The sequence below is a fragment of the Poecilia formosa genome, unplaced genomic scaffold, assembly GCF_000485575.1.
Source record: "Poecilia formosa unplaced genomic scaffold, Poecilia_formosa-5.1.2 Scaffold536, whole genome shotgun sequence".
NCBI classification, from domain to species: domain Eukaryota; kingdom Metazoa; phylum Chordata; class Actinopteri; order Cyprinodontiformes; family Poeciliidae; genus Poecilia; species Poecilia formosa.
Genome location: NW_006800475.1, coordinates 10,980 through 22,230, shown reverse-complemented (window position 1 = coordinate 22,230; position 11,251 = coordinate 10,980). Strand labels below are relative to the sequence as shown.

The following is an 11,251-nucleotide window of genomic DNA, read 5'->3' as shown; positions in this document are numbered from 1 at the left end:
CAAAGAAACATCTGAGCTTTAGCCCCTGCAGTGCAGTATAAGGAATGTGAAAGAGGACAGATTCTGCACCACCCTCGCTGTCCTGGTGGTTTGGGGATTTTGAGTAATTCCATCACCACTCGGAGCCGAATTAGCCCGCTTCACTCAGTGGACAGAGTGCATTCGTCAGCAAACTCTGCAGTGAGATGCGACTCAATGGCAGTCAACATTTCCCCTAATGGGAAACAATTACACACTCAGTGGATTCTTCAGTGACTTCTGATGAGACTCATTCATGGAGGAAATGGCCACGTAATCATGTGTGTGTAATGCGCCAACGCTGCTGATTGCTCACTGAGTCAAGCTCATGTGGGCCTAGTCGCAGCTTCAGTTGCCTCTTTAGCCACTATACGAGTCTGGTGACAGAAAATATGTGTGGAGGCTTTGAGGATAAAACACGCATAATCAGAGCAATATCATTCATGTTAACTTCTTTCTTTTTCATTTAAATGGCTGCACATAAGTCCCCCATAAAGAAAAATAATCTCCTACGCAAGCTCTTTTTCAGGAGTGTGACAGCAGGCAAGTTTAGAAAGGAAACAGGCAATTTTTAGGATTTATGTCTGTTTGGATTACTTATATAAATATCTCAGAATTTGTATACCATGCAGCTACTTTAATTTTACTTTTAGGTTTTGTGTTGTGATCACACAGAGATGGTAAGGGTGAGTTTAGTACTCCTAAAACTTGGATTTACTTGAATAAAATTTGAGTTCAGATCAGCAATATTAAGTCCTGGTATTCCTCTTAGTGTCATACAAATAAGAAAGAAACATGGGTGATATTTTATAGTAGTCTAACAGTGCCATTAATCTATGATGTAATTTAATGTCCCTTTTTACTATTATGGTCTGTAAAATGTATTGCAGTATTAGACCAACCCTCAATAAGCCCAGGGCACTTCAGCAATATTATCTATGCTTATGTGACAAAAGTACTGTCTGTCTGCATGTCGTTCTGTCATCAGTTGACTTGGTGACAACATTAATCCGAGTTGACTTGGAAGTTTGAGCATTCATGGTTGTGTCACAACTCTTGTTTGGGTTTTTGACTTTTGGTTTGGTTGTTTCTTGTGGGTAATTTATTCAAGTTTCTGCTATATTAGTTCTTTGTTGCATTCCCCTTCCTAAATATTTATTTCCTTTAGATTTTTTCCTACAATGATCTGTTGTATTTTTACTTCAGTTCAGCTCTTGCCATTTTCCGCAGTTTTGTAGGTTTTGTAGTTTCTCATACATGCCTCTCATTAGTTGCGCTGACTCTGTCTCTTCACCAGGATGTGCCAAAAATATTTGTCCACATTCATGTAGTGCATCGTAGCTGTATGTACACCGAACATGTGAGTTAACACTTATACACCATCAGCAGTGCTTCCACAGGAATGTTGCATCGTGCTTTTAAACCCCCAATGAAACATTTACCACTATCAACCACTACGCTACAAACAGAGTAGCTTGATATGTGGTTAACCACTTAAAGCCCTTCACACTCCTTCCAAATTACCTATGTAATTGTGAATCTAAAAAATTTTTGTTTTGTTTTTTGATCTTTCTGTATCAAGCCCATACACATTAATCGAGGTGAGCATTGGCGGAATGTGTTTATTTTGTGTCACTAAATTTATCTTTACATTTTTTTCAAATAAATTGTAAAGATCTTTAGTTTATACAGTTCGTTTTCACCTAAAATAATATGACAGCCATATTTTTATATAAAGAAAAGGAGAAGAAAGTGATGGTTGTGACAGTGCAAATGTGCTTATTTTGTTTCACAGTGGAGTAGCTGACTACTCTGGACGTTGGGTGTTCACTGTGGTCAACAAGCCTGGGGAAAGCAACTGTCTCTGTGGCGGCTGTTTTTTTTTTTTTTGCCAAATAGCACTCTGTAGCTATGAAGGTAAAAGTTTAAACACTTGGTGTGGAGTCTGCAGAGACATTCGCAGACTCCACATTAGACTAACTCTGTACAAACCCTCAAAGGAAAGAAAGTCAGCCTGATGGTTCTCTCTGAAGACCCAAATTTTTGTTGCGATTTGGCCCTTGTTCTGTTTTGTGGATGAGTTAAACCACACAGATTGGACATAAAAAAATACACAGTTAAAACAAAAAAACAAAAGCGTGTCCATTAACAATGAGTAATCATAAAGAGCAGCACGATGGTGGAGGTGGCTGCTGATTGAATTTTTATCAGTCAACATGTCAAATGATGCATCACTGCTGTTTCTCTTGTGAGACTTGACAACAGCCTACAGCGTGAAATGTCAACTGGCATAATCAATGGCAATCTATGCTTGAAAAATTCTCATTATTTCTGTTTATCCTTCTGTTTATAAAAATGACAGTCGGTCCCGTACCCACTTCTGATCCAGTATGATTATCAATTCTTTAGGTACGTACACCAAGAAGTGAAGCATATGTACTGCAAATGAACTAAAATGAGAAAAAAAAATGACTGAGTTGGGATATGATGGCTTTATTGAGCTGTGTATGAACTGATTATTGGAAATAGCCTCCCTGGAACTGCATTAACATTCCACTGGAGTAGAGAAATGTCTTAAACCTTCTGAGATGTTGTCTTCTAGCTAATTTATTCAACAGACAACTTTAGTGCTATCTATTCAACAAGCTTTTTTTTTTCTTTGAGAGGCAACAAAATGTCTCTCATTTTTCACCAAAGGCATCCCAGAACCAGAAGTTGCTTCTTCTTTCTCTTCTTATGTTATTTTTCCAAGAAAAAAAAAAAAAAACAACTAAAAAACGATTCTCCTTTTTGCCTCTGTTATTACAGTAAGGAAGACAAAAGACATGAAAGGAGGCCCTGCTGTCCTGTAACACCTGCCATACTGTCGTTTGCATGGATTTGTGAAACAGCTGCCATTGTTTAAGTGTAATTGAGTTTGGAGGATTTGCTCCCACAATTCTTGCTTTGAACATTATTTTTTATGTCCTGGAGTCCAATGACTGATTTAACTCGGTGTTTCTTATTATTTATTGTACTGACACATTTCAATAGACCAAAATATCACAAAGAAAGCTTAGCTATTTAGAAACTGAATCCAGAAAGCGATAACTATAAAAAATATACTGAAGTATTTCAGGCCCTTATTTTGGTATATTGAATTATAATAAGTAATAAAATTCTAAAATCAATTAAACAAAGAAGTATGGTAGAAATAGTTGAATAAGCAATGTAGATAACTGTGTCTTTGAGAAGATTATGAACTATAACCCAGCTTTACAAGATAGAGACTGCAGCTGGAACCAGTGCCTCAAGAGCCTTCACAAGCAAGTGTATCCAGAATATGAATTAAAAAGCATATTGTGTTAAACAAGGAATACTAGTTTACATTGTTTGTTGTACATTGTACCACAAATAATGTTAAAAATGTTTGACCTGGGCCGAGGAAAAAAAAGTACTAGACTGTTGCTCAAACTTGGTCCAAAGTCCTCTTTTGAACTCTATATTTTTGTAATTCATTTGGAAATAAAGGTCAAGGAATGAATTAAAGTTGCTTAAGGTTCAGTTTGGCATTTCCACAGTGAGTGATTATATGGGAGTCTTGCCATCTGCTGATTGATGGTCAACTTAGTTTCCACTAGTTTTAAGTCTCCACAAGATGCCCTAACCCTTACCCATTTTCCAACAGCACGAGCTCACACTGCCAAAAGTTCAAATACGGTACCTTCTTTAATTGCCATGGTACCACTGTGCTTGGCAAGCAAACTTGTCAAACCTGAACCCCAAATATTTTCTGCGGAGTTTAATCAAGAGGAGAATGAAAGACCCCAAACTCAAAAATGCAGACAAAGTCGGTTGTTAAAGCAACTTCAGTTTCCTTTATCCCCTTCATACCATGCTGCATTAATGCAGTAATTCATACAAAAGATCCCCAACTAGTGCTGACTGTATGTGCAGTGTATGCTTGTAGCCCAACATTTATGTGTTAAAAATTATTTTCTTTTTAGTCTGATGTAGGGTTTAAAATTCCATAAATTGAAAAAACTGTTTCCTTTTTGTAATTACCCCTACCTACAACAACAACAACAACAACAACAAAAAGGAAGCGATATCTGAGTCAGAAAGAAAACATAAGCTAATAAAAAGCCCACATCTGACTCGCATCATCATGCAATTCTATCCCAAACTTCTTTTTTTTTTCTCTACCACATGTAGCTGGGACAGTTTATCACACTGAAGGTTTATCTAAGTGTGCGGGAGGCGCGTTATGCTGCAGGGAGAGATTGCCTTTACTTGCACGGCTCCACCAGAGCAAAACAATGCGCCGCATGATAAAAAATTGCTTCATAACGCTCATATTGTGTGTCTGGCATCATTATGAGGCACAATAGCCTCTGGAGGGCCTGGCTTTTATTGGCGTGCTTCTTGCAGCAGCAAAGTCTCATCCATTAAACAAATCAGGGGGTTATGTATTAGATTAGCTGTACAGCGGGCGCTGGGGAACGGCGAGAACAACACATGAAACCGCCGTCTTATTCCTTCTCATAATCCCTGGAATAAAACACCTAATTGACAGCATTAGGTTGACACTGTCAGAGAGTAGCTCTTAAAGTGTAATGTATAATGCATAATGAAAATACACAGTGTTGCTAAATTGCATTTTTGGTATTAAAAATGATAAATGGCAGCCATTTGGGGCATATTTAGAGTGAAGCCTCTTCTCATAGCACACTGCCAGATCTAATTTTTCCATATTTCTTAATACATTTGTGGTGTCAGTAATATTAAAAGCTCGTTTCTGCGAAGGAATATTTAATAAAGCTTCTGTGTGATAGGAAGCCAATGTCAAACAAACCGACAGGAAGCAAGTTGGTGGAAGGTTGAACAGTCCACCTTCCTGCTCCCCTCCCACTGTGACGCTGGCTGGTTCTGTGACCTGGGTGAGGAGATACGGACTGCCCCCCACTGGAAAGGGGTCAATACTGCAGCAAAGGTTTAAGAAGTGCCTCTCACAGTTCAGTGCACTATTCATATTGCATCCAACAGCAGAGCATTTTGACTTTCCTCAAAGTGAAAACGGAATCTGACCGCAACCTGTTTTGCAAAAGTGTTGCTTTGCATTGGCAGATTTTTCTGATGGCAGAACAGAAAAGCGATGAATGAGGTAACGGATGTAGGTGGGAGAATTGTGTAACTTCCTTTTTAAAGTACTCAGTGGTCTCTGGGGAGGAGTGACCTCATGACAGCTAGGAAATACATGTTTATTGCATTAAAAGGAATTAGTGCTGATGCTGCATGCCATAAAGGGAAAGTGAAATGGGAGTTGCTATGCTTCCTTCAGTCTAAGTATGGCTAAAATGAATTTAAAATGAATACCAATATTAACCTTTTGTCCTTTATAGGAGTGCCGACCTTTGTTTGAATTGATATACCTGCTGATAGACTTAAAGGTTCAATAGCATAAAAATATTTGTTTGCAAGATTGGACTGAATTGATAATAGATTTTTGCATATACATTGGATATTTTTTTCTTTTCTGGAAAGTGCCTTGAGATGTCATTTACTCATTGGCGCTATACAAATAAATTAACTGGAAAGCTTCAAAAGACATATTTGGGATTTTCAAGGATTTGTTTGAACTGTTCTATTCCGATTGTGGTGTGAAGTTGCACTTCATACAGCCATATTGATGTATTTCAGGTTATGTTAAGATTAAATAAGAGAACTGGATGCGGCCCTTATTCAACATCTTTCTCAGACGTTGGACTTTTAAGGATTTATTTGATCTTTTCTTTTTCCGTATGAACTTACGACACATCCTGAATTTTAAACATACAGGTTGGATGCAGAAATGTACATTTATTATGATTTTTTTTTCTAATCCACACAAGTTGAAAATACACAAAATACAAAGGCAAAATACATATGCACCAAAATTCATTTAAATTTTCCTTAGAAAGTTTCACCTCAATCGCATGCTTTTTATAACTATCAGCAAGCTTCTTGCATAACTCTGGCTGCTCCTTTGATGACTCCTTTGCTGACACCGGAAATGGTAAGCCTCATTAAAGAGGATTCCTGCTACTCGTTTTTCAAGCAAAGTCCACACATTTTCAATTGGTATTAGTTCAGAGTGGTTCTGAGGCCATTAAGATGGCTTGCGTAAACTTTCTTAAATTAGTTTTCTTGTTTATTTGGCATCATTGTCCTGTCGGAACACCTGGTAATGGTCATATCTCAAGCGTAAATTGCCATCCACCGATGAAAGGAAACTGGTCAAAATGCTAAACACTGGCCCAGGAACCACCAAGGCCCAAGTTGAGCATGAAATTGAAACAACAGAACAAAAAAAAAACAAAATCAGCTTAACTCCAATTATAAGAACAAATAATCAGTATTTTATTTTATTTTTGTCTTTGCTAAGATATTCTTTTTTTCCCCCGGGCTTTAAAAAAACTATTTTGAGACTTATAAAACTTGAGCTATTCAGTGTGTCTTCATGTTTTTGCAAGAGTCAAACAAAGTTGGACTGGAAGCTAGAGGAGAAGAGGAGTTGGACATGCAGTCTCAAATTGGTCCAGATGTGTGGGCATATTTTAACTCCAGGAGGCATTTAACCTGCTCCCAAAGAGCAAAAAGTAAGCACCAGCTGGTGAAAGCAATAACCTTTTGTCTCATTGTTTTGCTTACTCTTAGTTAACTCTCAGTCATCACAAAGTCACTACTTTTTGTGTAGAGCAAGTAGCACAACAAGCACAACAGTATCTTGATCTAAACTTACTAATGACCTCTGTCAGGTAGATTGTCTAACATGTGGGAAGTAATCCTAGCTGAGTTGTACTTTGAAATATACTGGCTAACTTGTTAAACCCTGGATGTGAAAATATAATTTCATTCCCTATGATTACACGGCTGCAACTTTGAATGTAAAAACATCCAAGGTCATGAAACAGTGTTTTGGATATTGTAAGTGATTGTGATTTTGATCAATCATCTGTGCAAAGAAAGTGCTTTATAGCTCAAAAGCTCTTTGAAAAATGATCTCTCAGGTTTCCTTAAGCCTATATCTGGTTGGTAGTTCAGACCGTCATGGAAACTCCTTTTTAGGAAGCAACTGGAGGTTGGCTGAGCTCCTGTAACTTTTAGATGTGTTTCTGCTTCAACACCCTAAACCTGTGGTCCAAAGGACCAAAGAGGCCTACTCAACCTTGAGATTCTGTTGTGCTTGTTATTTGGATGTAGAGCTGCAGAAGATTCCAATTAACCTTCATCTACCTTGGACCTATTTCCAGGATTACACAGTATAACTTCCTAGCATCATCTGGCATTCCTTTCCTGTTCTGTTCTGCTGGGTCTAGTGCTAGCAGCTTGCTGGCTTAGGTGTAAATAAATTCAAAGATTTTGAATTTATTCTCCCTTTCATTTCTTATTTAGACTCAAAACAAAATTAGGCTGCAAACTCCTTTCTTTAATCTTCTGAGAGACCATATAGTCTTTATAATGTTAGATCTTCTATTTAGGTCAGTGGAGTTCAGAGTCTGGGGTCAATGCCATTGATGTTTTAGATGTAGCTCTGGTTAAATACAACTGGATTAAATAAGAATATCATCCAATCCCTGTTTGGATATTATTTTGAATGTTTCATTATCTGGTAAAACATCTTTTACTTTTAGTAGAATCCGTGAAGAATCTTTAAACCAAATAACCCTGGGACCATTATGGGTCCGAATTGAATAATTTTAGCTACTTTATACTCAGTGTTTTCCCCTGTTTTTATGCTAATGGGATGAGATTTTCCAGGCGTCAGTGGTTTTGTCAAGGTTAAAAAAATGGCCACTTCACTTCTCATTACAGCATCATTGAAATACGACCCTCTGCCCAGATGGAAACTAAAACATCATAAAAATAATAATAATTTTAATTTTACCATTATATAACATATGATATTTGTGTATCTGACCACATTTTAATCTGCAACTATGGGATCAAATGGGATATTTTTTTCCATCATAAAATCAAACATTCAACCATTAGTTGGCAGTATGATCAGTGTAGGGGGTCTAATCTGAAGCGGTCTAATGATATAGATATTTTTTTTTTCTGTTTTGGTATTATTGATTATAAATAAGTTCTATAATCGAAAAACAAATAGTCTGGATGAACTGAAAGCATATCCCAAATACTGCAAACATTCCTCTCCAACCTCAAAAATTATATTTTGTGTTTATTTGTGATTAAATATGTTGAGCTATTTCAACTAATATAGCTCACATTTTTCTTACTGATTTGCTTGCTTAAATGTCTTCAGTGAATCTTAATCCACACTAATCAGTCTACAGCAATATCCAATTTTATTTGAACATTAATTAATGGAATGGGGTTTAAAAACAATATTTCAGGCCGTTTTTGCGATTACGAGTCTTACTTGTTTATAACTTTAAACATATTGACATTGCCATTGATTATAATTTTGCTTTGCTAGAATGAAAACGGGTTCAAAATGTTGCAGTCAAAATATTCTTCTTGACATCAGCCTTTAAATGAGGAAAATTAATGAAGAGGAAAGTGATTCCCAAAGAGCTGCACATACATAAAGGAAGACCTTTAATTAAATCTGTTCCAGTTCTATATAATTTCACTGCTCCACAAGAAAAGCACAACAGCATACCGACTCTTCCAAAATGAAGCTATATCTTATCGGATCCTGATGAGGTCTGTCCAAGTGCAAGGAAGCCCCCGATAAGTAGTAGTCAGCTCTATTTTACTTATGATGCCAATAAATCCCAGAATTTATCTCTGCTGTTTTCGGGGTGACAGGTGCAACACAGCCAGCCGAAGCACAAACTCTAGGGGGGTCTCGGGCGTCTTGTGCCAACCAATGGGACGGCGCACCATGCCGGAGTCGAGCGGAGTTTGGGGTGATCGTCGGGCACCTGTGCCAATCAGGGCGCGGGTGGGAGGAGTTCAGGGGACTTGGAGGTGTGTCTCGAGAATGCGAGTCTGCAGCTGCATATTGTGTCTAAGACGGGGAGTAATGGTATGAGTACAGTGCTTTACGCAATTTTTTTTTATTTTTTTTGGCAAGCTTTTGGTTTTCGGTGAGTGAGTTGGAAGCTGATTTTCCACAATTTCTGTTCTTGCGTCAGTGACAGATTAAGCCAGAAGGCACAACAAGAGACGACGCAAAGAACAGTTGGACAAACTGTAAACTTGTGCAGAAGCAGCCCCAAAGTGCTCACAAAACTCGCAGTCTGAGGAGCCGTCAAAAAAAAAAAAAAAAAAAAAAAACGCAAAACGGCTCATCCTTTCTTGCTGTGAATGAGGGATACATCGCTGGACATGTGAATTTAAAAGGAGATACCTGCCAAGCACAACAATGAAGCCAACGTCTGTCCCGTGTTGCCTCGGCTTTCTCCTGACAAGCGTCTTGTTTGGGGTCGTCTCTCCACAATCAGGTGAGTAAAAGCCAAGTGCTTGCCACCCCCCCCCCCTTTCCCGGTGTTTCATTGGAGCTGATAGGTGCGAATCGAGCGGCGGCAGAAACGTGCCTTACTTCTTCTCTCTTTATCAGTACAGTTTCTTGTTGTACATAAGCAACACCATGTCCATGTATTCGTTTTGTCTGAAACAACAGCAACTAGAGTCTCTCTGCTCCGCTGAAAGCGCGTGTGTTGGTCTGAGCAGATGGCAGGTCGTAGCTTTGAGCTACTTGTGATTAACCCAATGGAGTGACTTGCTGTTCTTCTTTTCCAAAGCTACACTGTTGAAATGAGGGCATTTGATGTCCCTCACACGCGTCCTTTTGCGCGAAGTAAATGCGCAGCAACGGGCAAAGTTGCTGCTGCTCCTGTGGATAAACAGGCTGTCAAATGCGCAACTGTCGCGAAAGTTGCTTTGATGCTCGGTTGTTTGCTACCCTTACAGATTCATTTGTCCCAGATAACTGGGTGTGAGACGTCCTTTTATGTTTCCCAATTAATTGGATGAAGGTTTGCAAGACAGCAGGTTTCACGTGTAGCAGCTTTTTGCTCTGCAAGCTTTGTCAGACAAAGGACATCCGCAACTTACTTCTGCATTGATTGCCTCTCATGAGTCGCGTGTTGTTGTGTGTTAGTGTTTTTGCTGTGTAACTCTTTAACCCGCCCACCCATATGCAGTCTTTTAACCGGCATTTAAGGGGAAAAAAACTAAGCTGGGAAAAATCAGTTCTTTTTTTTTCTTCCTCTCTGTCGCTTCCCTCAGGCATTGCGTTGACAGCCAGTATTTCCGCGCACATGCAGGGCTTCCACTCTTGACAGTGGAAGTACTGTTTGTACAGTGCAATGACGCTCTTTATGCACAGGGCGGCATAAGGTGCACTCGGTGATGTGCTCCTGATGGAGATGAAAAAGGCTAAAGCGCCATCATAATCATGATCATCATAATGCATAATCATATTTTGGTTTCGACAAAAAAACAAAAAACAAAACAAAAAAACGAGAAAATCAAGCTCGGACTGGAATGAAAACAGGGAGTACAAGTACATTTGCTTCTTTCCGCTTCTTGGGTGTTGATTTACTGTTTTGTAGGAATTAATTAAGAATGAAAATTCATAATTAAATAACACGCTAAATACAAAAAAGGAACTATTTATACATTCGACTGATTAATCAGAACATATATTTATATATTTGTTCTTGCAATGCCAATTTGTTCTTGTGGTTTTTATTTGTTCATTCAAAATGTATCCCCTTGTTCTTCAAGTAAGTTTAACATTTTAACTTTTAAACCGTTTACATTGTGCGAGAGTTAAATTTAAGGAGTGAAAGTAATAAAAAAGTAATCCTCGAAAGTTTGTTCTAAGCTGCCCTTTTGCTCACATTTAGTTGCAATAATGTAAATTTCTACGCGACGTTGATTGCGTTTTGTAGGAAAAATAATGACGTTGGCTGAACTCTTGCTGGACCCGTGCCTTTAAACCCAAGTGTATATGTGCTTTTATACGTCTTGCATTCTCTCAATGTTGTTTTTGTGTACAAACAAATGGAGTAAGGCGCACATTAAATTTGTATAAGTGGAAGAGTGTCGGGGCTTCTCCCACCCCTGTTCCAGCAGCGGAGCCCAGGATTAGGAAGGAGAAGACGAGAGTAATTCACTTTCACGCTAAAGCAAAAAAAACAACAACAAAAACTCTGCCATTCCGCCAGCAGAACTCCAAATTATGTAAATGTGCTTTGCAAAAAAGCAGTAAAGGCGACACAAAAGAGAACTGCAG

At 38.4% G+C, this 11,251-nt stretch overlaps 1 long non-coding RNA gene across 1 annotated transcript; it reads left to right on the top strand.

Annotated features, from left to right (window-relative positions):
• Positions 1-8,235: 8,235 nt before the first annotated feature.
• On the top strand, positions 8,236-10,460 carry LOC103129322 (uncharacterized). Its single transcript, XR_475061.2, has 2 exons — positions 8,236-9,034; positions 9,144-10,460. It is a non-coding gene; the product is annotated as an uncharacterized LOC103129322 (long non-coding RNA).
• Positions 10,461-11,251: the final 791 nt, after the last annotated feature.